Below are 27,228 nucleotides of genomic sequence, written 5' to 3' on the forward strand. Positions count from 1 at the left end.
TGAGTAGTGAGATTAGCAAGTATCTTACTAGTTTTCATAGACATCTGTAGTAAGTATTTTTTTAAGTTAATGTCTTATTAGTTATCTGTAGAAACTAAGTCAAATAGTTGCAGTGAGATTGTTTCTTAACCTGCAGAACAGATATCCTTCCTAAATGCTTTTGAAAAATAGCTAGTTTCTGGCCCCCATGTGATACCAATTAAATCAGAATATTTAGGGAAGAGACTGAGTCTCCATACATTTAGAAGTGCCCCAGGTGTTTTTAATGTGTAGCTGCAACTGAAACAGGGATCTACACTAATGACAGAAAGGAACAATGATGTTCCTAATCAAAAAGTTATTGATTGGCTTTGGAATCCATCGTACTGAAAACCACATGCTAAAGGTATGGCACTGTAGCATCCAAATCCTGTTTCCCTAACTGCTTGTCTCAGGCTTATTTAAAAAAATCAAAGGAAATCAGAATCAAATTATTTCAACAAAGAGCATTTTCTCTGAATAATCCCAATTCTCTGTTAGAGGCAATTTCTTTTAAAAGACCCCTGCTAAGCTTTACTAGGTTGATGTAAAGCACTGATTGGGCAGTTGAAGTGATAAGGGGTAAATAATACCTTTTCATGAGGACAGAATATTTAACTAATTGATTTCTATGATTTTGACTTTTATAGGCAACTCAAATGTAATTGAGAATATATTTTTGGTAATTATTCATTCTGAACAAGGGAAGTATTTTCTAGGGTAGGGCTACATTCATGTAGGACATCAGAATCAATGTGTTTAACGTTATATTTCTTAAAAATGTTGATAGAAACTAGGTTAGCGAGATAAAATTAGTACTTATAGAAACTATTAAACTCTATGCCAGGGATCGAAATATATGTTTCACAAAACTTTCTGATCTTCTAAAGGGAAGAATTATTATTACTGTTTAATTACATAAAATATGTCCTATGATACATACCTCCCTTTGCACACAGTTATTAAAGAAATCATAAAAAATAATTTCAAGATCTCCTTTAATAGTTAAAATAAGTGGAAAAATATTTATAACCTCAAAGTCATGATATTTTCTTATGTTTCTCTTTTAGATGCTTATTGAAGATAACAGTTTCTGCGTATGGGAAGTAGATATTGAAGGGTATATGGTTTACAGACAAGATCTTTAAAAAATAGACACTCAAGGTAAGTAATAAATATAGCCTCATAAATAAGCTAATTTAAATGGTTAGGGCTGCCAAATTATAATTTAATTTGCTAAACTTGCTTACTTTTTGTCACTGGCCCTGTCTAAGCAACCTCACAACCACATTCATTTATTTTCGGAAACAAATTTTTATGCCCTAATACCATCTTGACAGGAAGTATCAGATTTCATTTATAATGGGAAGTTGATAAAATTGATGTGTTATGGAAGAGTGCAAACCAATTAAGAAGACTGGAGAAGAGATTAAGTAAACTTCCATCAAAACTGTGTGCATAACTCAGTAGAGTTTAACTTGAAAAAATAATTTTACAGAAACTAGTATCCACTGTATTTTTTAAATTTATTTATGTCCTTAACCATATTAAAAGCGTGTTTTTTAACCACTCCAAAAAACACTGTCATAGTTTCAAATACTAATAGTATTACCTCTGAATACCAAACCTCTTTTTCACTATTTCTTGAGCCCCCAAAGATTTGTTTTGACTTACCATATCCTTTCACTTATATTCTGTGCATGTCTCCCATGACTGTTTACATGCTTATGTTACTAAGTAAATTTCTGAATACACTTGGTAAAATTTTGAGTGAGATACAAAGAATACAAAATGCAAAAAAGGTACTTTAAATAATTTTATGTGTCAGGTAGGTACACTGGAACCTTGGAGAATATGTGACCTGTTAATGGGACACTTTTGTTTAGCTCTAGAATCCTTTCTAAGTGGGAATGTTAGACCAGTAAAATCAAATTTTGTTATTTTTTTTCAGAAGAAACCAGAAATACTTTGAAAAGTCCTAATTTTGCAATATCAGCATAAAATTTTTCCTGTGACAAACTCCACTTCTGCTACTGTGTGAATCAAATAAAACAGTATACAGCCTCTGGTGCAGGAATTTTCTTTTCCTTTGCTCTCCATTTTTCTTCTTTTTGAGTGTAGATACTTAGAGTCTATTTGTTCCCCTTAATTTCTGGTTAGCAGCTTAGTGATTTTTGCTAGTTTTCTGTGATGAATATTATTGTCAAAAATGACTTCTCTTGAAAATATAAATATTACTTATTTTTAATTTGTTTCTATAGTTTTATATGGTGAGTTGGTTGCTTAGAAGAGCTATTAAATTGTTTTCTGAATTATAATAATTAGACAGTTATCTTTATAGTTCCTTTATCTCCACAGTCTAACAAAGATCCTTCTGATTTAAAAAAAAAAAAAAAAAGGTTTCCTTTTTTTTTTTTTTTTTTTTTTTTTGTGGTATGCGGGCCTCTCACTGTTGTGCCTCTTCCCAGACCGGGGCACGAACCCGTGTCCCCTGCATCGGCAGGCAGACTCTCAACCACTGCGCCACCAGGGAAGCCCAAGGTTTCCTTTTCACTGTACCTTTTGCATAGAAAATAGAGTTAATCACATTCCTTAGTTCACATGACACACTGTCATCACTGGTCCATGAAAAGCACTTTATTTATTTATATATTTTCTTTTATTCTCATTTCCACTCTCATGCTGCTGACCTGGACTCATAGGAAATCATTCTAATGTGATAGTCTAATATCTGTTGCACTGTTCTCTTTTGTTTATATGTATTTTCAGAACATGAGTATTGGTTTATATATATGTATTTTTTTAATATTTTAAGTGGAAATTTTTAAATAAATAAAAAAGAAAAGGGAGTATAATATCATGAACTTTCATGTGCCCGTCTCTCAGCTTCAACAGTTATCTCACGGTTGAGCTTGTCTTAACTATATCTTATGCCTTCTCCCCTACTTATGCACATTAAATTTTAATATGCATAAATGGTATTGTGCTGTGTAACTCATTCTCTTTATTACTGTTTCATTTTACTTATCTCTACATTTTTATCATTTATTTATGTTGTTGTGTTTACATTGCTTCTAACTGCTGCATAGTATTCCAAGGTTTGTAGCTATCATGTTTTAAGTATCCACATTTCCAGTGATTTCCACCCAGATTGCTTCCAGTTTTATGTTGCAACAAACAATGCCACAATGAACATCCTCATATTTCTCCTAGCATAGAACTTTGCAAGGATTTCTTTGGGATATATACCCAGGAACAGAATTGCTGGGTTTATACTTAATTTGTCTGAGTCCTGCCAGATGCTCTGTCAAATAAATACTTGGACCACACTTTCACCAGCGGTGACCCCCTCCTTCCTGCCAACCCTTGACATTATCTAGCTTTCTAATACTCTCAATCTAATATGTGTAATTCTGTAGCTCACTGTTTTAATTTGAATTCTTATCACTAATGAGTTTGAGTATGTCTTTCATATTCTTGTTGGCCTTTTGGCGTCCCTCTTCTGAAATTCCTTGTTCATATTCTTTATTTTTCATTTGGGTTCCTATCTGTTGGTTAATGTTCTTTAAGAGTTTATTATATATTTTAGATCTTCATTTCCTATCAGTTTTAGATATTAAAAACAATCTTCCATTTTTTCAACTTTTTAATTTTATGCATGATGTCCTTTAAGTAGATATTCATGTTTTAAATATTCAATTAAAAATATTTTCTTGAAGTCTACTGCTGGTGTACAGAAATGCTACTGAGTTTTTGAAACTTGACCTTGGTTCTAACACTGAATTCTCATTCTTAATAACATTACTGTACTCTCTTTCATTTTTATAGGGAGATGATCATATTATCAACTATACATAATGACGGTTTTATTTCTAATTTCCTTATCGTTACATACTTCTACTTCTTTCTTCTTTCCAATACCTTTGGTCAGTTCCTCTGGAACTATGTTAAATGGTAGTACTGACAGTAGGCATTCTCATCTTATGCCTAATCTTAAAGAGAATATATCTAATTTCTCACTTAAGCATAATGCTTGCTGAAGGTTTTTAATATAAAACCTTTACCAAATTAAGAAAGGTTCTTATTTCTAGCTTGTTATGCATTCTTACCATAAATAACTTTTAAACCCATAAAATGTTCTTTATACATCTGTTAAAATAATCATGTGATATTTATCCTGGTATATTAATGTTGTGAATTATATGGATAGAATTTCTAATGTTAAACCATGCCTGCATTACTAGTTTACACCCTACTTGACCATGGTGCATTATTTTAATACATTACTGTATTTGGTTAGCAAATATTTTATTTAGGATTTTAGAATCTACATTCTTAAGTGGAATGTGCTATACTTTTTTCTTCATTTTCCTTGTCTGGTTTTGCAATTAAGATTACACTGGCCTTATAAAATGAGATGAGCAGCTTTTACTCTTTTTCTGTTTTCTAGAATAACTTTATATAATACAAATTTACTGTTTCTTTAATGTATGTTAAAACTCATATGTAAAAGTATCTGGTTGTGAGATTTCTTTGAATGCTATTTATGTCTTTAATCCCTTTTGATCTATTCAAGTTTTCCCCTCAGCTTCTTCCAGTCCCCCTCTCATGGGTACTGCTAACACCTGATTGTCCTCCCACCTGCAGGTATAATAGCCCAGACCCACTTGCCTTTCAGTCAGGAAATACCTAGACAATCTCAGTGTCCACATCTGAGCCATGTAATAGTCACTCTGGTTTGAGCTAATGTCCTAACCCTGACCAGTGGGCTGTGATCTGCCCAATCTTGCTTGACTTAAACTGCCACTGACACATACCTAAATTAATCCTGAACTCCAATAGTTTTCTACTATTCTATAACCAGAAACTTTGGTTAACAATGCTCTGAATTGACTTCTTTACATCTCTTAAAACCTTTGCCATACTGCTGGTTACGTGTGTTAAGGTTGTGTAAAAGGTAAATATTTTGACAAAAGAACAAGTAAGGTTATTATGTTCAGGGAAGGTTAAGTGTTCGGAAAAAAATAGGCAACCATCCAGTCTAATGTCCTGTACAGTATATACCAAATTGTAGCTTAACTTTGGAAGATTTTTACTTTATCTCCAGAGTTTGACACTTTATTGTAACCATTTATTATCAGAAGAATAATTAAAGGTATTTCCATGTACAAAAAGAAAAAAGAGTAGAGAGCACAAGCAGGAAGTTCATAGGCCCACTAACAAAAAGAAATGATAAATAAACTTATAATAGTTATAATTTTTGATGCATTTGAATGTGTTTCTACCATCTTATTTCAGTTTTTCTTACACACTTTCATACTATATCTTTATTTCTTTTTAATTCTTTCTTACTTAAAAAACACTTTATATATAAAGTTTTATTTATATATATATATAAAGAGATATATATATATCTCCCCTAAAAAGATTCTTGCTGGGGCAAATTATGTATGAGACTTAGAGGTCTTATTAAGGAATTTAAAGTTTAGGTTTTATTTTAACTCTACAAGAAGCCATTGGTGGGTTTTGAACATAGGATTGATGTGATTTCTGAAATTTAAAACATCTTTGGAAAACATTGGATGATAACTATGACATTAGTATTTTGTTTTAAAAGCAACTCTTTAAAAGCCATAAAATAATAGATGTGTAATTTTTACTATAAAAATTTTAAATAATTAGATCTATAAATTAACTTTAAAAAGCACTTCAAAACCTAAGAATTAATAGTTAGTAGCTACAACAAGGAAGATGCTGATTTTCTTAATATACAAAGAGTGTCAACAATTCAATATGGAAAAGACAACCCATTTTTATAAGACTTGAACATGTAATTTATCAAAGAAGAAATACAGATGGCTAACAAACATGAAAATGTTCCATTTTCCAACCTCTCCCTTGCATTGTAGTAACATTTTTCTAGTGATCAGTTGCTGCCTGTCATTATGTTTTGCTATTCTTTTCATTCGCTTAGAGTATCCTTGTTATCAGTGCCATGCTAGTCCTTTTTTTTATTACTCATGACCGAATGTAATGGTTTTACCTGGCATGTATGCGTGTGTGTGTGTGTGTGTGTGTGTGTGTTGGTGGAGAGGGTCCAGAGTATTGTTCCCAATTTGCTTTCCAAGGAGCAGTCTTCTCTGCTGCCACAGACACAAAATATTTCCTGTAAATATGGCTTGTTTATGTATTCTGTGTGTAACCCCTACCTTCTTTACTTCTCTAAATCTAACGGAGTCTACTGGATTCTGCTGATAACACAACTCACCTGTGTTCCCATACCTGTGATTATAAACAAGGCCTGTAACAACTTAGGGTGTGTTATGTACCTTCAGGGCATATTTTTTGCCATCACTTTCTGAGATCCACACCGTGGTGTCCTTTACCACTACATTTCTCCAAAACTGCTTCTCTTCACTTACACTCATGTGGCTACTACCAGGTCTCAGCTGCTTTTGCCTATTTCAGAGTTTGGAGATTACAACTGAATCCTAATATTACTGAAAATATATTTAAATGTGTTTCTCCATAAAGAAAGAAAAGGAAAGAGAGAGACACGGAGTGATGGATAGAAAGACACAGAGACAGAGAAGAGAGAAAATGAATAAAGCAATCAACTCTAGGAGCAGAACTGATCCAGAAAGCAAGAACTCTGGGAAACATGTTATAAAGTGACAGAAGGTGAATTATGAGCTGGCCAAAACAAACTTAAGAAATACTTACTTCAAAGTTGAAGTTGGAAAGAACAGAGAAGAGACTAGACATTATGGAAAGTACTTTTAAGGAATATAAAAGGTTAAAATGAGAAGAATGAACAAAAGAAGCCAAAGAAAGAATAGAATAATTATAGAAAAAATTTTGTGTGTTATGTCTATAAGTATTGATAGATAAATTGAGATAGACACTAAAGAAAAAAAAAGAACAAATATTTAAGGATAAAATTTAATATCTTTTATAAAATAGAAGGTACATATGGAAAAGGCACACCATGGGCCAGGGAAAATTAACTAAGAACTGTCAGTACTGAGACATATCTTCATGAACTTCCAGACTTTAAACATGAAGAAAGAATGATTAAGTCACTGATTAGAGGGAAATGGGGAAAAATATTTGCCCTTGTCTCTGATTTATCCACAATAACATTTAGGGCCAGTTGACAGTGGAGTAACATCTACATGACCATATAAAAAACAAAGTATTTTGTATTTTAAATTCAAAGTGTCTTTAGGTATAAAGACTACAGACAGTTTTGAACTCAAAGCATATTGTTTTGAAAAAAATTCCTAGAAGATGAACTACTGCCATTCAGATGGAAATACCTTAAATTACCACAGAAAGATAAGCAGTGAGCATTGAAAGGATTTAACTGTAAAATAAAGATGAGAACAAAATATAAACACTATATTCTATTCTCTAAAAATAGAAATTACTCACTACCTTGACCTATTTTCTCCCCTTTTCATCCTGGGTTTTGTAGTTATAAGTTTGTTGATTTCCACTTCTTTAATACTTGAAACTCAAAGAATGTCCATTAAAGCTGCAAATAATAAAAGTATTAGCAGAGTTTAACAGTACAGAGGAAAATACTAAAAAGTATTAACTGAAATGTGAAGGAAAGAAAGAGCAGGACAGAGTAACAGGAAATATGCTAGTATCTTAATTGCTTATAGAAGTGAACTAATAGATTTTGAATAGAGAAATAAAAGACAAAGTTGTATAAATTACCTAAGTTAATTTATAAATACAAAGTTGCATAAAGTTATAAAAACATAACTACTGGAACAAAGATATGTACAGAGAAGCTACACATGGAGAGAAACAAGATAACTAATGATAAAATATTTCTTTTAAAAAAAAATCCCTAAAGTAAGTTAAAATAAAAAGAATGAAAAGCAATTCCATTTATCAGATGCCCACTGTCACAATTATCATTTAAGATTGTACTGAAGGGAATCAGCCGAGAGAAAAATTAATGTAAATGGGCTTTTAGCTTGTGTTGGTTTTTTAGAAAGTCGATTTCCAACTAAATCACAGAGCAAAATGCTATTTTCTGATATATGCAAGAAATACAAGAAATTGCTTTTAAAATATTGAAAACTAAAGGAGGATAAAAATTAAAATTAAGACAGATAAAGGCAAGCAAATACTTAATGTCAGGCCAGACCAATCGTTCCACATAAACATCAAATGAGATGAACAAAATCATTTTTTAATGCAAAAAATACAATACACAATGAAGATGTAGCAGTTACGAATATCTGCAAACCAAATAACATGGTGCCAACACTTATAAAGCAAAAACAATGTAGGTACAAGGGAAAATAGTCAAAAACACACCAGACTTGGAAAGTTTATTAATTCTCTCAGTACAAAACAGATCAGCCAGGCGTGAGGGTGAGGGAAAAATGAGGAAACACTGAAAGCATTTGCACAAGTCAGGAACATTTCAAAGATGCCCACTGTCATGACTATCATTTGATGTTGTGATGAGGGCAAAAAGCCAAGAGAAAAATACTAGAACTATAAAAGAAATTTAGAAAGATGAAGTTAAAAGCTCCATGTGCAGATCATATTATTATATACTTGGAACTACCATCCAGTGGATTTTACTTAATCAACTGAGTGACTACTACAAATAATAGCATTCAATAAGCTATTGTGACACAAGATTAATGTATACGTATGGGTAATTTTCATGTGTAACAAAATAATTTTAAATTAAGCCCTAGTGCCACATTGTGCTTATGTATATTGTTTGAGTATATGCCATAAACCTAAGAATATTATTAGTTTCCTATGGCTTCTATAACAATTACCACAAACTTGGTGGTTTAATACAACAGATTTTTTTATTCTCTCACAGTTCCAGATGCCAGAAGTCTGAAAGTAGTGTCCCTGGGCCAAAATCAAAATCAAGGGCTATTCTCCTTCTAAGGCTCCAGGGAGAATTGTTTCCTCACCTCTTCAAGCTTGTGGTGGCTGCCGGCATTCCTTGGATTATGGCCACATCCCCACTTCAGTCTTGGGCTCCATGGCCACATTGCCTCCTCCATTTCTGTGTGTGTCTGATTTTCTCTTATAAGGGCCCTTGTGACTGCATTTAGGACTCACCTGAATAATCCAGGACAATGTCCTCATTTCAGAATCCTTGATTTAATCACATCTGGAAAGACCCTTCTTCCTTATAAGGTGACATTTACAGTTTATAGGGATTAGGATGTGATAACTTTGGGTAGTCATTATTTAGCCAATGTATGTAGTGAATTAACTTCCTATGCATCTAGAATGATACTATGTACCATTCTTGGGAAAATCAGGAAAGTACTACCCTTGGGATAGTTAAGAAAATTTTATTCACATATTTTTGTAGAATTTAATTCTCTCACAGAAACCTAGTTGGAAACGGCTATATTGGTGTATGAAATGACAGAATGAACAGGATTATAAACTTAGCAATAGACTTAATAAATGCAGGAATATTGAAAATAATAAAGATGGCATCTCATATCAGTGGGCAATTGTTTAATACATGTTGGGACAACTGGTTAGCCATCTGGAAAGAAAAGTTGAATCCATACCTCACACCATACACCACGATATATTATAAATGTACCAAATATTTAAATGTAAAATATGAAGCTACAGAGGGTCTCAGTAAACACAGGAGTGGTTTCATTTTTTCTTATTTTGACTTTAGAAAAACATCTTCAAAACAAGATCTATAAGCTGCAAAATGACATGACTAATAAATCTGACCTCATTTTGCAACACAAACACACACACATAGAAGCAAAACTCAAAAGACAAACTTGTACATAGAAAAAAAAGTTTGCAATTCTTACTGAAGTGACTAAATTTATTTTTTTTTTTTTGCGCGGGGTACGCAGGCCTGTCACCGCTGTGGCCTCTCCCGCCGCGGAGCACAGGCTCCGGACGCGCAGGCCCAGCGGCCATGGCTCACGGGCCCAGCCGCTCCGCGGCACGTGGGATCCTCCCAGACCAGGGCACGAACCCACATCCCCTGCATCGGCAGGCGGACTCCCCACCACTGCGCCACCAGGGAAGCCCGAAGTGACTAAATTAAAAAAAAAAAAAATTTATTGTAGTATAGTTTGATTTACAATATTGTGTTTCAGGTATATAGCAAAGTGATTCAGTTATATATATATTCTTTTTCAGATTCTTTTCCATTATAGGTGATTACAAGATACTGAATATAGCTCCCAGTGCTATACATTAGGTCCTTGTCATTTATCTGTTTTATGTATAGTAGGTGTGTGTCTTTTAATCCCAAATGCCTAACTTATCCTCCCTCCTTTCACCTTTGGTATCCATTAGGTTGTTTTCTATGTCTGTGAGTCTGTTTCTGTTTTGTAAATAAGTTCATTTGTATCATTTTTTTAGGTTCCACAAATAAGTGATATCATGATATTTGTCTTTTTCTGACTTCACTTAAATTTGATAATCTCTAGGTCCATCCATGTCACTGCAAATGGCATTATTTTGTTCTTTTTATGGCTGAGTAATATTCCTTTGTATATATGAACCACATCTTCTTTATCCATCCTGTGCTGATTGACACTTGGGTTGCTTCCATATCTTGGCTATTGTAAATAGTGCTGCTGTGAACATTGGGTTGCATGTGTCTTTTTGAATTAGAGTTTTCGTCTTTTCTAGATATATGCCCAGGAGTGGGATTGCTGGATCATATGGTAACTCTATTTTTAGTTTCTTAAGGAACCTACATACTGTTCTCCATAGTGGCTGCACCAATTTATATTCCCACCAACAGTGTAGGAAGTTTCCTTTTTCTCCATACCCTCTCGCACATTTATCATTTGCAGGCTTTTTGATGATGGCCATTCTGAACAGTGTGAGCTGATACCTCATTGTAGTTTTGATTTGCATTACTCTAATAATTAGTGATTTTGAGCATTGTCTCATGTACCTGTTAGCCATCTGTATGTCTTCTTTGGAGAAATGTCTCTTTAGGTCTTCTGCCCATTTTTTGATTAGGTTGTTTGTTTTTTTAATATTGAGTTGTATGAGCTGTTTGTATGTTTTGAAAATTAAGCCCTTGTGGGTCACATCATTTGAGATATTTTCTTCCACTCCCTAGGTTGTCTTTTTGTTGTTTATGGTTTCCTTTTCTGTGCAAAAGCTTGTAAGTTTCATTAGGCCCCATTTGTTTCTTTTTGCTTTTATTTCTTTTTCCTAGGGAGATTGACCTAAGAAAACATTGCTACAATTTATGTCAGAGACTGTTTTGCCTATGTTCTGTTCTAGGAGTTTTATGGGGTCATATCTTTTAAGTCTTTAAGCCATTTTGAGTTTATTTTTGTGTATGGTGTGAGGGAGTGTTCTAACTTCATTGATTTACATGTGGCTGTCCAGCTTTCCCAACACCAAAGTGGCTAAATTTTTTAAAATATACCTAAAAAATACAAAATAAGTTAAAAGACTGACGTTGCAGTCAGAAAAATGGCAAAGTATATGAACAGGCTGTTTACAGAAAAAGAAATACAAATGCCTCATAAGCATATGAAAATTTCAACTTCACTCTTAATAAAAGAAAAGCCACCGTGAATTACTACCTGTCACCTATTGGAATTTCTGAAATTCTCAAAATTGGATATAATAATTTTGGTGAGAATGGAGGCATTCTTTTATGTTCCTGGTGGACTGTATATTGACACAAATCATATGGAGGGTAATTGGCAGTATCTGTCAAAATTAGAAAAGCATGTTTTCCAATGACCTAGTTAATTACTTCTAGGAGTTTATCCACTGATATATTACTTTATGAGATAGGTACAAAGTTATTCTTAGCAATATTTAATAGCAAATGTTGGAGAGACCTAATGTGCATCTATGTGGGACAAATTTAACTATGGGCTATCCAGATGAAATACTATGCATCTGTTAAAAGCAAACCAGGAACTTGCTATTTCTAATAAAGAAAAATCTTCATGGTCTAGTTTTTCAAGTTACAATTAAAATTAAAATATAACACATACAGAACAGTATGTATAGGATGCTACCTTTGTGGTTCAAAGATAATGGGGAAGAGAATGTTCATTTTTATATGCTTACTTAGGCAGAAAAATCACTGCAAGGATACACTAGGAATTAATAACAGTGATGATATTATCTCATGGAGAGAGAATAGGAATTAGATAGATGGAGAACAGGAGTGGGAGGTAAATTTTACTATAAAATATTTTAAGCTTTTAAAAATTATTAAAATAAATATATATCTTAAATTAAATGAATAAACTTTTGTTCATTTTTTTTCTCAAATATTTATTGAGGGCCTACTTTGTGACAGTCAGTGTTTTAGGCGCTTGGGATCAGTGAACAAAACAAAGATCCAAACCCTCATGGAGCTTACCTTCAAGTGGTGGGAGAGGGACATTTAAAAATAATCATAATACATACATAGTGTTGTACCTCAGAAGATAATATGTGCTATGGAAAAAAACATAAAACAGAGTAAGTTGTATTGGCAGTGTCAGTGGAATTGGGAGAAGGTGTTGCAATGTTAAATATGATTAGCAGGGTAAGTCTTATCAAGAAAGAGCAAATTTAAGCAAAGACTTAAAAGAAGCAAGGGGTTTAGTCATGTGGATATCTGAGGAAAGAATGTTCCCAGGTAGCGAGAACAACCAGTGTAGACTCCTTGGGAGAGGGACATGTCAGATGTTTTAAATAAAAGGGTTAGAGGCCAGTGTGTCTTTAGCAGAGCAAGAGGGATAGTGGTAGGATATGGGGCCAAAAAGATAATGATATCCATTGGACTTTGTCTTAGCAGAGAAGTAACATGATCTGACAAATTTCTGAAAAGCTTACTCTGGTTTTACCAATGATAATTATTACAAATAGGCTGATGGGGAGCAAGTGTAAAACCTGGGACATAATTTGGAAATAATGGTGCCTTAGACCAGAGGAATAGCAGTGGAAGTGGTGAGAAGTCATTGGAGCTTGGATGTAATTTGAAATTAAATCAACTGGATTCCTGATAGACTAGATGTGGAGTGCGAGAGAGAGGACTCAAGGAACAGGAGGTGTGAAGACATTATCTAGGAAAATGAGAGATTGAATGGACTAAGAAATTATACTATGATTGGCTGAGAGTGTTAAGAGCCCACTTGAGTTCTTCATGAATTTAAAAGTGAGACCAGTCAGTATATTTATTGGTTTTTCTCCAGCTGCATTCAGCTGCATGACTTAGGTCTCATCCAGTCTAAACAAGCAGATCTCTGTGGTATAATGGAAGGATACCCTTGTTAAATTTATTTTTAAACTGAGTTATAGGACATTATACATAGAATGTTCTCATCTTAATAATTTTAAAAGGAATACATGTATGCTTATTTATATTTATACAAAACGTAGATATGTTTCCCCAAGGTTTAGCTGAACGTTTTTTACATGCTCATTCTAGACATAAATGTACAAGCATCAAATGATCCTTAATAAACCATGCTTCTTATTCTTACTATATTAGCAGGTGGCAAATATAAGATAGATCTCAATTAAAAAATTGAGGGGGGTGGGGATGGACTGGGAGTTTGGGATTGAGAAGTACACACTGCTGTGCTTAAGAGGGATAACCAACAAGGACCTACTGTATAGCAAAAATAAATAATTAAATTTTTAAAAATTGAAGTGACAGGCAGGTAGTGACCATTTAAGGCAGCAATGCATTTCAGAGTGCTTACTTATTTAATCTTTTTACAATTAAGCTTATATTATGCAGTTTTAAAAATGAACGTCATACTTATTTTGAGCTTAATATAGTATATAAAATTGTTTATACGGATTTTATGTGTTTCTGATCATTTGTTAACTCACAATGCTTAAAAGTTTTAGTGTGTAAAAACTTTATGAGACTATGAAACAAATGCTTACAAAATATCAAAAGAGTTGGAACGATTATTAGCCAGATTGAACATCTAGTGAAAACAGCTTGTAAGGGAACATACAGAGGGGGAAAAAAAGAAGTTGGAAATGAAAGGAGGCAAATATCAAAGGCTGAACCAAACATATATAAAAGATATAAGTAATTATAACCCACAATCAATAGCAAAGAGGGAATGTGGATGGGATACATCCAGAAGCAATGCAAGGCATGATGTTGCAGTGTTGGAGACAATAGTTAGACATTGAATGAATACACCACATGCCATGTGATAGAGCATTTTCACTTGACCCAACTGAGTTCTCTTTTCTGAATTCTCTGTATAAGCTGCTTCTAGGAAATATACACAAATCCAGAAATAACTCAACAATGAGACCCTTTACTAGTGGGTACTAAGTTACTACCTGTATTTAGTGAGAGTCAAATATGTAGTGTTAGATTTCAGTCATTGAATACCATGACTAAGAACAAGATTGCGTTTCATTTATAGTGAAGTATGTGAATGAATAAAAGGACACAATTTATCATTTAGGTATATGGTAATATATTGTGTTTCCATGGGTAGAGTTAATACAGGTCTATAATTGCAATTCTAAAAGGTAAAAGGCTCTGAAATACAAAAGGTTCTTTTTCCCTCAGTTCATTTTGGCGGTAAAACCTGACTGACCAGGGAACATTAAGAACCCACCTGAGTTCATTGAGAATTTAAAAGCTATTTATGACCACACACCAGATAAGAGGTTAATAGCCAAAATATATGAAGAACTCATACAACTCAATAGCCAAAAAGTGGACAATCTGGTTTAAAAATGGGCATAGGACCTGAGTAGAAATTTTTCAAAAAAAGACATACAGGTGGCCAACAGGTACCGGGAAAGGAGTTCAGCCTCACTAATCATCAGGGAAATGCAAATCAAAACCACAATGAGATATCACCTCACACCTGTAAGAATGGCTGTTATCAAAAAATAAATAAACAACATGTGTTGGCAATGGTGTGGAGAAAAGGGAACCCTAAGGGTGAATGTAAATTGGAACATCCATTATGGAAAACATTATGGAAAAAATTAAAAGTAGATCTGCCACATGGCCCCACATCTGCATATATATATCCCACTTCTGGGAATATATTGGAAGGAAATGAAATCATTATCTCAAAGTGATACCTGCACCCCCATGCTTATTGCAACATTATTCACTATAGCCACAACATGGAAACAACCTAAGTGTCCATTGATGATGAATGCATAATGAAAATGGGATATATATGTGAAAATGTGATATATACATATCATATATATTTACATATGACTGTATATCTATATGTATGTATATATGAATATTATTCAGCCATAAAAAGAGAAGGAAATCCTCCCATTTGTGACAACATGAATGTACCTTGAGGGCATTATGCTTAGTGAAATATGTCACACACAGAAAGACAAATACTGCATGATCTCAAATATATGTGAAGTCTTTAAAAAAAAAAATCAAACTCATAGAAACAGAGATTAGAAGGGTGATTGCCAAGGGCTGGGAAGTAGGGGAAATGGGGAGATTTTGGTCAAAGTGTACAAACTCCCAGTTATAAGAGGAGTAAGTTCTTGGGATCTAATATTTAGCATGGTGCCTATAGTTAACAATACTTATACTATATACTTGAAAGTTGTAAAGAGAGTAGATCTTAAATGTTCTCACCACAAACACACACACACACACACAAAACTGTAATTAAGTGAGGTGATAGATGGATTAACTAACCTTACTGAGGTAATCATTTTGCACTATGTGTATCAAATTATCACGTTGTACAGAAATATACCAGTTATATCTCAACAAAGCTGGAGGAATAAAATATCCTCTGAGGAAAAAAATAAAAGCTACTTGTTAATATGTGAAATTATTTATGTTCTATGTTTATATCAAAGGGTGAATAGTCACTACAGATAACATGAATGTCTTTGATTGTGTGCTGCTGGCTAGACACCATTGACTGGTGTTAGTGGTAAAATTCAATAAATGCATCAAATTATCTTTCTAAATCTGAAAAACTCCAGATTCCTAAATACATTTGTCCCCAAGAGTTTCTAAGACAGGTGTATAAAATCTATAGAATGAGATATGAAGGAAATTATAATGGTGTTCATCTGTGGAGAGAGAGACGTGGCTTTTATTTTTCACTTTACAACCTGCAGTGCTCTTTGAATTTTACCAGCATTATGAATTACTTTAATAAATTTTTTTAATGACCTTAGAAATAAACATACTATGGATTATCTCTGTGCTATGGGAAAAAAATCAGTTGGCTTTTTGCTCTATCTCATGACTTTTAAGTGGGTAGTACTCTCAACCAAGAGTCCAGAGAAAGGGGAGCATACTATGAGCTAGAGTGGGTAGGATGGACTGTATAATTCTGGGTCTTGGGGCTAAGTTTTAAAATGTGAGGGGTTAGAGAACAAGAAAGGCAATGAAGAGCAAACCAGAAGGAAGGGTTATATTATACGAAAATACATATAGTGTATAATTTGGGGCTTCTTGCTAGTTGTACAAATCTGTTTATTTTTACTTTATATTATGCAGTTATACTTTAATCTCTATGTATGGGACTTGAAAATATTCAACAATGTGTAATTAGTAGAACTTTCCTTGCTGTATTCCACATTAGTTAATTAATGGATTTTACATAGCTTGCATGTCATACAGTTGTGAAGACATGAAATAATGACATTGTACTGTGTTTTTGCTTCACCCAGATAACTACTCTAATAGGCTTAAATTATAAGATTTCATTTCTTCTAAGTGAAATGTGTGACTAGAAGCAATTTTGTGATCTTGCTATATACCTACTTCTTGTTTTACATTTTTAGCAGTCAATTTTTTTTAAGTTGCCTATAAGCATCACTTGGCTATTAGTTATTTTTATAGATTCTTTTGTCTGTCACTTATATGGACTCTTCATTCCCCAACTTTTCTGTTTAATTACTTATTTTTCTTAGAAACTTTAAACCAAAACTTTTCATAACAAAGCAAATGCTTTCATGAAGTATAAAGTTAATACAAAGTGTCACCAAGTGCCTCTCTTCTATAAGTTATAGTAAAAGAATTTATTTAAAGCAAATTAAATTTTAATTAAATGTCTCCAGTAATGTTTCTGCATAGGATTTCTTTTTGTATTTAATGTAAAAAGTTTCCAAATCCAAATGTGATTTTTAACCCTTATTATTACTTCTCTTTTTCATTAATATTGGTATTAATATATTGTAACTTCTTCATTTGATTTCTCCAAGAATACAGAAGGATTTTTTCTTCCAGGTCTGTTGAGATATAATTAACATATAGCACTGTATAAGTTTAAAGTGTACAGCATAATGATTTGACTTAAGTACATCATGAAATGATTACCACAATAAGTTTAATGAACCTCCATCGTCTCATATAGGTATAAAATAAAAGAATGTATTTTACTTGTGATGAGAAAGAACTCTTAGGATTCACTTTCCTAACCACTTTCATATATAACATACAGCAGTTTAATCATATTAATCATGTTGTATATTACATCCCTAGTATTTATTTACTTTATAACTGGAAGTTTGTACATTTGACCACCTTCATCCAGTTTCCTCTGTCCCTTCCCTTTCCTCTGTTAGCCAGAAATCTGTTCTCTTTTTCTTTGAGTGTATTTGGTTGTTTGTTTTTTGAAGTATAATTGACCTATATCACTAGATTAGTACCTGGTGACAACATAGTGATTCCATATTTCTTTTCATTACAAAATGATCACAGTAAATCTAGTTACTATGTCACCATACAAATACATTATTACTGACTGTATTTCCCATACTGTCTATTTCATTCCCATGTTTCATTTATTTTGTAACTGGAAGTTTGTACCTCTTAATTTCCCTCACCTATTTCACTTATCCTCCTCCCCTCCTCCCCTCTGGCAACCACCTGTTTGTTCTCTGTATCTGTGACTCTGTTTTGGTTTGTTATGTTTGTTCACTTATTTTGTTTTTTAGATTCCACATATCAGTGAAATCATATAGTATTCGTCTTTCTCTGTCTAATTCATTTCACTTAGCATGATATCCTATGGGTCCATGCATGTTGTGGCAAATGGAAAGATTTCATCCTTCTTTATGGATGAGTAATATTCCACTGTGCATGTGTGTATATATATACCACGTCTTCCTTAGCCATTCATCTGTCAGAGGGCACTTAGGCTACTTCCATATCTTTGCTATTGTGAATAATGCTTCTGTGAACATTATATAATGTGCATATATCTTTTTGAATTAGTGTTTTTGTTTTCTTTGGAAAAATACCCAGAAGTGGAATTGCTGGATCATATGGTAGTTCTAATTTTTTGAGATAATTCTATACTGTACTCCACAGTGACTACAGCAATTTACATTCTCACCAACAGTGCTTAAGTGTTCCCTTTCCTCCACATTCTAACACTTGTTATTTGTTGTCCTTCTGATAATAGCCATTTTGACAGGTGTGAGGTGATATCTCATGTGGTTTACTCATGATTAGTGATGGTGAGCATCTTTTTATGTGCCTGTTGGCCATCTGTATGTCTTCTTTGGAAAAATTTCTATTCAGATTCCCTGCACATTTTTTAATAGGCTTTTTTTTTTTTTGGCTATTGAGTTGTATGATTTCTTTGTATATTTTAGATATTAACCCCATATCATATATATTGCTTGCAAATGTTTTTCTCCCATTCAATATGAAGCTTTTTCATTTTGTTGATAATTTCCATTGTGGTGCAAAAGCTTTTTGGTTTGATATAGTCCCATTTGTTTATTTTTGGTTTGTTTCCCTTGCCTGAGGAGACATGTCCAAAAAAATATTGCTAAGACTGATGTCAAAGAACATACTGTCTTTGTTTTCTTCGAGAATCTTTATGGTTTAAACTCTTATATTTAAGTATTTAATCCATTTTGAGCTTATTTTTGTATATGGTGTGAGAAAGTAGTCCAGTTTGATTTCTTTGCATATAGCTGTCCAGTTGTCCCAGCACCACTTATTGAAGAGGCTGTCTTTCTCCAATGTGTATTCTTGCCTCCTTCATCAAATATAGGGTGACCATATGTGCATGGGTTTATCCCTGGGCTTTCTATCCTGTTCCATTGATCTATACTTCTGCTTTTGTGCCAGTACCATACTGCCTTGATTACTGTGGCTTTGTAATATACTCTGAAGTCCAGGAGCCTGATTCCTCCAGCTCCATTTTCCTTTCTCAAGAATGCTTTGGCTATTCAGGGACTTTTGTGTTTCCATATACATTGTGAAATTTTTTGTTCTAGTTTTGTGAAAAATGCCATTGGTAATTTCATAGAGATTGCATTGAATCTGTACATTGCTTTGGGTAGTATAGTCATTTTCACAATGTTGATTCTTCCAATTCAAGAACATGGTATATCTCTCCATCTCTTTGTATCGTCTTTAATTTCTTTCATCACTGTCTTACAGTTTTCTACATACAGGTCTTTTGTCTCCTTAGGTAGGTTTATTCCTAGGTATGTTTTTGTTGTCATTGCAATGGTAAATGGGAGTGTTTCCTTAATTTCTCTTTCAGATTTTTCGTCTTTAGTGTATAGGAATGCAAAATATTTTTGTGCATTAATTTTGGATCCTGCTACTTTACCAGATTCATTGATTAGCTCTAGTAGTTTTCTGGTAGCATCTTTAGGATTCTCTTTGTATAGTATCATGTCATCTGCAAAGAGTGACAGTTTTACTTCTTCTTTTCTGATTTGGATTCCTTTTATTTCTTTTTCTTCTCTGACTGCTGTGGCTAAAACTTCCAAAACTATGTTGAATAATAGTGGTAACAGTGGACAACCTTATCTTGTTCCTGATCTTAGAGGAAATAGTTTCAGTTTTCACCATTGAGAGCGATGTTGGCCGTGGGTTTCTCCTATATGACCTTTCTTATGTTGAGGTAAGTTCCCTTTATGCCTACTTTCTGGAGGGTTTTTATCTTAAATGGGTGTTGAATTTTGTCGAAAGCTTTTCTGCATCTATTGAGATAATCATATGGTTTTTATCCTCCAATTTCTTAATATGGTGTATCACATTGATTGATTCACATATATTGAAGAATCCTTGCATTCCTAGGATAAACCCCACTTGATTATAGTGTATGATCCTTTTAATGTGCTGTTGGATTCCGTTTGCCAGTATTTTGTTGAGGATTTTTGTATCTATGTTCAGCAGTGATATTGGCCTGTAGTTTTCTTTCTTTGTGACATCTTTCTCTGGTTTTGGTATCAGGGTGATGGTGGCCTTGTAGAATGAGTTTGGGAGTGTTCCTCCCTCTGCTATATTTTGGAAGAGTCTGAGAAGGATAGGTGTTAGCTCTTCTCTAAATGTTAGATAGAATTCGCCTGTGAAGGCCTCTGGTCCTGGGCTTTTGTTTATTGGAAGATTTTTAATCACAGTTTCAATTTCAGTGCTTGTGATTGGTCTGTTTATATTTTCTATTTCTTCCTGGTTCAAGTCTTGGAAGGTTGTGCTTTTCCAAGAATTTGTCTATTTCTTCCAGGTTGTCCATTTTATTGGCATATAGTTGCTGGTAGTAGTCTCTCATGATCCTTTGTATTTCTACAGTGTCACTTGTTACTTCTCCTTTTTCATTTATAGTTTTATTGATTTGGGTCTTCTCCCTTTTTTTCTTGATGAGTCTGGCTAATGGTTTATCAATTTTGTTTATCTTCTCAAAGAACCAGCTTTTAGTTCTATTGATCTTTGCTATTGTTTTCTTCATTTCTTTTTCATTTATTTCTGATCTGATCTTTATGATTTCTTTCCTTCTGCTATCTTTGAGGTTTTTTTGTTCTTCTTTCGCTAATTGCTTTAGGTGTAAGGTTAGATTGTTTATTTGAGATGCTTCATGTTTCTTGAGGTAGGATTGTATTGCTATAAACTTCCCTCTTAGAACTGCTTTTGCTGCATCCCATAGGTTTTGGGTCTTTGTGTTTTCATTGTCATTTGTTTCCAGGTAGTTTTTGATTTCCTCTTTGATTTCTTCAGTGATCTCTTGGTTATTTAGTAGTCTATTATTTAGCCTCCATGTGTTTATATTTTTTACAGATTTTTTTCCTGTAATTGATATCTAGGCTCATAGCGTTGTGGTCGGAAATGATACTTGATATGATTTCAGTTTTCTTAAATTTACCAAGGCTTGATTTGTGACCCAAGGTATGATGTATCCTGGAGAATGTTCCATGAGCACTTGAGAAGAAAGTGTATTCTGTTGTTTCTGGATGGAATGTCCTGTAGATATCAGTTAAGTTCATCTTGTTTAATGTGTCATTTAAAGCTGTGTTTCCTTATTTATTTTCATTTTGGATGATCTGTCCATTGGTGAAAGTGGGGTGTTAAATTCCCCTACTATGATTGTGTTACTGTCGACTTCCCCCTTATGGCTGTTAGCATTTTCCTTATATATTGAGGTGCCCCTGTGTTAGATGCATAAATATTTACAGTTGTTATATCTTCTTGGATTGCTCCCTTGATCATTATGTAGTGTCCTTCTTTGTCTCTTATAATACTCTTTATTTTAAAGTCTATTTTGTCATATGAAAATTGCTACTCCAGCTTTCTTTTTATTTCCATTTGCATGGAATATCTTTTTCCATCCCCTCACTTTTAGTCTGTATGTGTCCCTCGGTCTGAAGTGGTCTCTTGTAGACAGCATATATATGGGTCTTGTTTATTTATCCATTCAGCCAGTCTATGTCTTTTGGTTGGAGCTTTAATCCATTTACATTTAAGGTAGTTATCATTATGTATGTTCCTATTACCATTTTCCTACTTGTTTTGGGTTTGTTTTTGTAGGTCTTTTCTTTCTCTTGTGTTCCCTGCCTAGAGAAGTTCCTTTGGCATTTGTTGTAAAGCTGGTTTGGTGGTGCTGAATTCTCTTAGCTTTTCCTTGTCTATAAAGGTTTTAATTTCTCTGTCAAATCAAATGAGATCCTTGCCAGCTAGAGTAATCTTGGTTGTAGGTTTTTCCCTTTCATCACTTTAAATATGTCCTGCCACTCCCTTCTGGCTTGCAGAGTTTCTGCTGAAAGATCAGCTGTTAACCTTATGGGGATTCCCTTGTATGTTATTTGTTGTTTTTCCCTTGCTGCTTTTAATATTTTTTCTTCATATTTATTTTTTGATAGTTTGATTAATATGTGTCTTGGCGTGTTTCTCCTTGAATTTATCCTGTATGGGACTCTCTGTGCTTCCTGGACTTGACTGACTATTTCCTTTCCCATACTAGGGAAGTTTTCAACTATAATCTCTTCAAATATTTTCTCAGTCCATTTCTTTTTCTCTTCTTCTTCTGGAACCCCTATAATTCGAATGTTGATGCATTTAATGTTGTCCCAGAGGTCTCTGAGACTGTCCTCCGTTCTTTTCATTCTTTTTTCTTTATTCTGCTCTGCGGTAGTTATTTCCATTATTTTATCTTCCAGGTCACTTATCCTTCCTTCTGCCTCAGTTATTCTGCTATTGATTCCTTCTAGAGAATTTTTAATTTCATTTATTGTGTTGTTCATCATTGTTTGTTTGCTCTTTAGTTCTTCTAGGTGCTTGTTAAACGTTTCTTGTATTTTATCCGTTCTCTTTCCAAGATTTTGGATCGTCTTTACCATCATTACTCTGAATTTTTTTTCAGGTAGACTGCCTAATTTCTCTTCATTTGTTTGGTCTGGTTGGTTTTTACCTTGCTCCTTCATATGCTGTGTGTTTCTCTGCCTTCTCATTTTGCTTAACTTACTGTGTTTGGGATCTCCTTTTCGCCTGCTGCAGGTTCATAGTTTCTGTCATTTTTGGTGTCTTCCCCTAATGGCTAAAGTTGGTTCAGTGGCTTGTGTAGGCTTTCTCGTGGAGGGGACTGGTACCTTTTGTTCTGGTGGCTGAGGCTGGATCTTGTCTTTCTGGTGGGCAGGACTACGCCCGGAGGTGTGTTTTGGGGTGTCTGTGACCGTATTATGTTTTTAGGCAGCCTCTCTGCTAACGGGTCGGGTTGTATTCCTGTCTTGCTAGTTGTATGGCATAGGGTGTCCAACACTGTAGCCTAGCTTTCTGGTCATTAAGTGGAACTCAGTCTTACCATTGAGATGCAGATCTCTGGGAGAGATTTCGCTGTTTCATATTACGTGGAGCCAGGATATCTCTGGTGGACCAGTGTCCTCAAGTTGGCTCTCCCACCTCAGAGGCACAGGCTGGACACCCAGCCGGAGCCCCAAGACCCTGTCAGCCACATGGCTCAGAGGAAAAGAAAGAAAGTAAAAATAAAATAAAGTTATTAAAATTTAAAATTTAAAAATTATTAATAATAAAAAAAATTTGAAAAGTAATTTTTAAAAAAAAGAAAGAAAACAGAGAGCAGCGAAACCAAAAAACAAATCCGCCAATGATAAGCAGCACTAAAAACTATACAGAAAAATAAAGAAAAAAATGACAGGACAAATGGTAAAAGCAAAGCTATATAGACAAAATCACACAAAGAAGCATATACATACACACTCATAAAAAGAGAAAAAGGGAAAATGTATTTATATCTTTATATTAAAAGGAAGAGAGCAACCAAATCAATAAACAAATCCACCAATGATAATAAACTCTAAGTACTAAACTAAGATAAACATAAAACCAGAAACAAATTAGATGCAGAAAGCAAACCCCAAGTCTACAGTTGCTCCCAAAGTCCACCTCCTCAATTTGGGATTTCGTTGTCTATTCAGGTATTCCACAGATGCAGCGTACATCAAGTTGATGGTGGAGATTTAATCCACTGCTCCTGAAGCTGCTGGGAGAGATTTCCCTTTCTTTTCTTTGTTCGCACAGCTCCTGGTGTTCAGCTTTGGATTTGGCCCCACCTCTGCATGTAGGTTGCCTGAGTGTGTCTGTTCTTTGCTCATATAGGAGGGACTTAAAGGAGCAGCTGATTCTGGGGCTCTGGCTCACTCAGCCCAGGGGGAGGGAGGGGTACGGAATGCGGGACAAGCCTGCGGTGGCAGAGGCTGGCGTGATGTTCCACCAGCCTGAGGCGCACCGTGTGTTCTCCTGGGGAAGTTGTCCCTAGATCACGGGACCCTCGCAGTGGCAGGCTGCACAGGCTCCCAGGAGAGGAGATATGGATAGTGACCTGTGCTTGCACACAGGCTTCTTGATGGCTGCAGCAGCAGCCTTAGTGTTTCATGCCCGTCTCTTGTGTCCACGTTGATAGCCACGGCTCACACCCATCTCTGGAGCTCGTTTCGTGCTCTGAATCTCCTTGCGCACCCCAAAACAATAGTCTCTTGCCTCTTAGGCCTTTCCAGACTCCCTCCCGGCTAGCTGTGGTGCACTTGCCCCCTTCAGGCTGCATTCACACAGCCAACCCCAGTCCTCTCCCTGGCATCTGATTTCGGAAGCTGGAGCCTCAGCTCCCAGCCCCCACCTGCCCTGGCAGGTGAGCAGACAAGCCTCTCGGGCTGATGAGTGCTGGTCGGCACCTATCCCCTGTGCTAGAATCTCTCCACTTTGCCCTCTGCACCCCTATTGCTGTGCTCTCCTCCTTGGCTCTGAAGATTCCCCCTTGCCACCCCCCATCTCTGCCCATAAAGGGGCTTCCTAGTGTGTGGAAACTTTTCCTCCTTCACAGCTCCCTCCCAGAGAGGCAGGTCCTGCCCTATTCTTTTGTCTCTGTTTTTTCTTTTTTCTTTTGCCCTAGCCAGGTACGTGGGGAGTTTCTTGCCTTTTGGGAAGTCTGAGGTCTACCAGCGTTCAGTAGGTGTTCTGTAGGAGTTGTTGCACAGGTAGATGTATTTCTGATGTATTTGTGGGGAGGAAGGTGATCTCCAAGTCTCACTCCTCCTCCATCTTGAAGGTCTCCTGATCACAGTATCTTTACATGGTTTTTTTTTGTAAAGATTTTTTTGCTGTACACCATTTTTAAAGTCTTTATTGAATTTGTTACTGTATTGCTTCTGTTTTATGTTTTGGTTTTTTGGCCACGAGGCATGTGCCATCTTAGCTCCCCGACCAGGTATCAAACACTCACCTCCTTCACTAGAAGGCAAAGTCTTAACCACTGCACCACCAGGGAATTCCCTCTTTACATGTTATTTTAATATTTTCATTCCAAAAAGAAAAGTAAAGCCATAAAACTACTTACTTCTAGCTGCAAGCATTAGCCAATTTCTTCATCCTAAACAGGACCTATAGACTGATTTTCATACGAATCAGTTGCTGTTGCTATGTTATTGTCACATATATGTACCTACCCATCATCCCTTTCTATCTCCAATGTTGAGTGTACTACTTATGAAAGAATTCTGAATTCTTTTTTTCTCATACTTCAAACATACCAAATGATTTTATACAAACTGTTCAAGAGATAGCAGCTTCTATAAAATGATTGGGAAGCTCATATTTTGCTAAATTACCTAGATCCAATTATATTTTATACTTTATATTATTAAGCTTTCCAGTAGTAAACTTATGATCTTAAAAAACCAAAACAAATAAAAGAATTTCTAATAGTGTTGTTGTGATTTACCACATATTAAAGTAAATATTGGGAGCTGCTTGACTTTATCTCATGGTCATTTCCTAGAATCTAGTAATCATATTGTTATGTTATATTTATAAATTGAAATTTATTTATTTTACTTACGTTGCCCAATAGGAATAAGACACAAAGTATAAAAAATATATGACTAAATAAATATTGGTAATTTGGTAAGAATTTTATCCTGTTACAATTTATTTTTGATGAATATTAAAGAAAGTGTTTCTTGCTACATATATAAAGCTTTTTGACTCATAAATTTTCAGTATATGTATAAATTTTCATATATATATATGAAGATTATGCAGTTGTAATTTCACTGTAGACTTTCCCAAACCACTGGAGTAAATGTGTCTCTTTACCCATTTGCTGACTAGTTGTGATCTACCAATGGAAGCAATCATTCAGTTGATCTTAACACCTGAATCATCAAGCCAATTTAAGTGTTCTAGATAGTAATATCTTCAGCTCAAGCCTAACTGGAACATCAGTATGGGACTCAAGTAAATGAACATAGATTTTTGTGGACTCTGCTGTCTCTTTTCTTGTTTGTTTTTTGCTCTATAATTCACCTTTTGCATGTTAAAACTTCAGGTTCGAATTCAGACAGATTCTAATTTCTTCATTCTTTCATTCTTCTGATTGAATCTTCAATTTTAAATTTATTCCAGTTCCCAAATACCATTGTTCACAGTGATCCTATTGTAGTGGTTGTAGATTGGTTTATAAATATTTCCTAACTTAATTTGGAATAAAAAGAATTTGGACTTTGAATTTAGAGGGGGAAAAAATACCAGATTAACGCTTTAGGACTATTTTCAGCATCTGATTGGAATTTTTAATTTTTGTTATGTGTTTGAAGTAAGGACAAACTATAATCTAAACCAGGTTTAGTCTATCGTTTGATTCTTTTCTTATTCTTTACTTATCCATACTGATTATATGTGTTCCCATGTTTTAGATTTTTGTGTATGTGCTTAGATTTTTAAACGTGAAGTGTCTGAAGAACTTTATTACTACTTTCTTTTAGCTATCTTACAAGATCAATGTGGTTATTCAGTCACAAACAGAAATAGTTCCCTAGGATAGTTCATCTTAGCAGTTTATTTTTAATCCTTTAGAGATTGAACATTCTCTGATAAAGTAAGTTCATTCGTCTTCATAGAAAAAATTTTGATGACAGCTTTATTAAAATACAATTTGTTATAAATTTCATAATTTTAAATTGTACAGTTCAGTGCTTTTTGGTGTATTCAGAATGTTGTACATCAATTACCACTTATTCCAGAACATTTTCATCACCCCAAAAAGAAACCCTGTACCCCTTAGCAGTCACTCTTCATTCCCCTCTACTCCAAGCCCCTGGCAGTCATTAATCTTCTTTTTGCCTCTATGTATTTGCCTATTCTGTACATTTTATATACATAGAATCATACATTATTCTGCTCTTTGTGTCTTGATCCTTTCACTTAGCATAATATTTTCAAGTTTCATCCATGTTGTAGCATGTGTCAGAATTTCATTCCTTTTTATGGTCAAATAATATTCCATTGTATGGATGGTACTACATTTTATGTATCTGTTCATCAACTCATGATAGTTTATTCTTTTTGAATAAGTTATTATCAGCGACAAGAAGCCTAAAATTATCTTTTGGTACAGAGCAGTCTTTGATGTATGTTTTAGGCATTAAAAACTTGTGGCTTTTTGTTGTTTTTTT

At 34.4% G+C, this 27,228-nt stretch overlaps 1 long non-coding RNA gene across 1 annotated transcript in view; it reads left to right on the top strand.

Moving 5' to 3' along the window:
- The window catches only part of LOC309963209, a 102,015-nt gene that overhangs the window by 67,521 nt on the left and 7,266 nt on the right, over nucleotides 1-27,228 (top strand). The window contains exon 3 of the long non-coding RNA XR_014326282.1: nucleotides 1,089-1,182. This is a non-coding gene — a long non-coding RNA (uncharacterized lncRNA). The remainder of the gene's footprint in view (nucleotides 1-1,088; nucleotides 1,183-27,228) is intronic.

Source organism: Leucopleurus acutus (assembly GCF_964270905.1).
Source record: "Leucopleurus acutus genome assembly, chromosome: 6".
Classification (NCBI taxonomy): domain Eukaryota; kingdom Metazoa; phylum Chordata; class Mammalia; order Artiodactyla; family Delphinidae; genus Leucopleurus; species Leucopleurus acutus.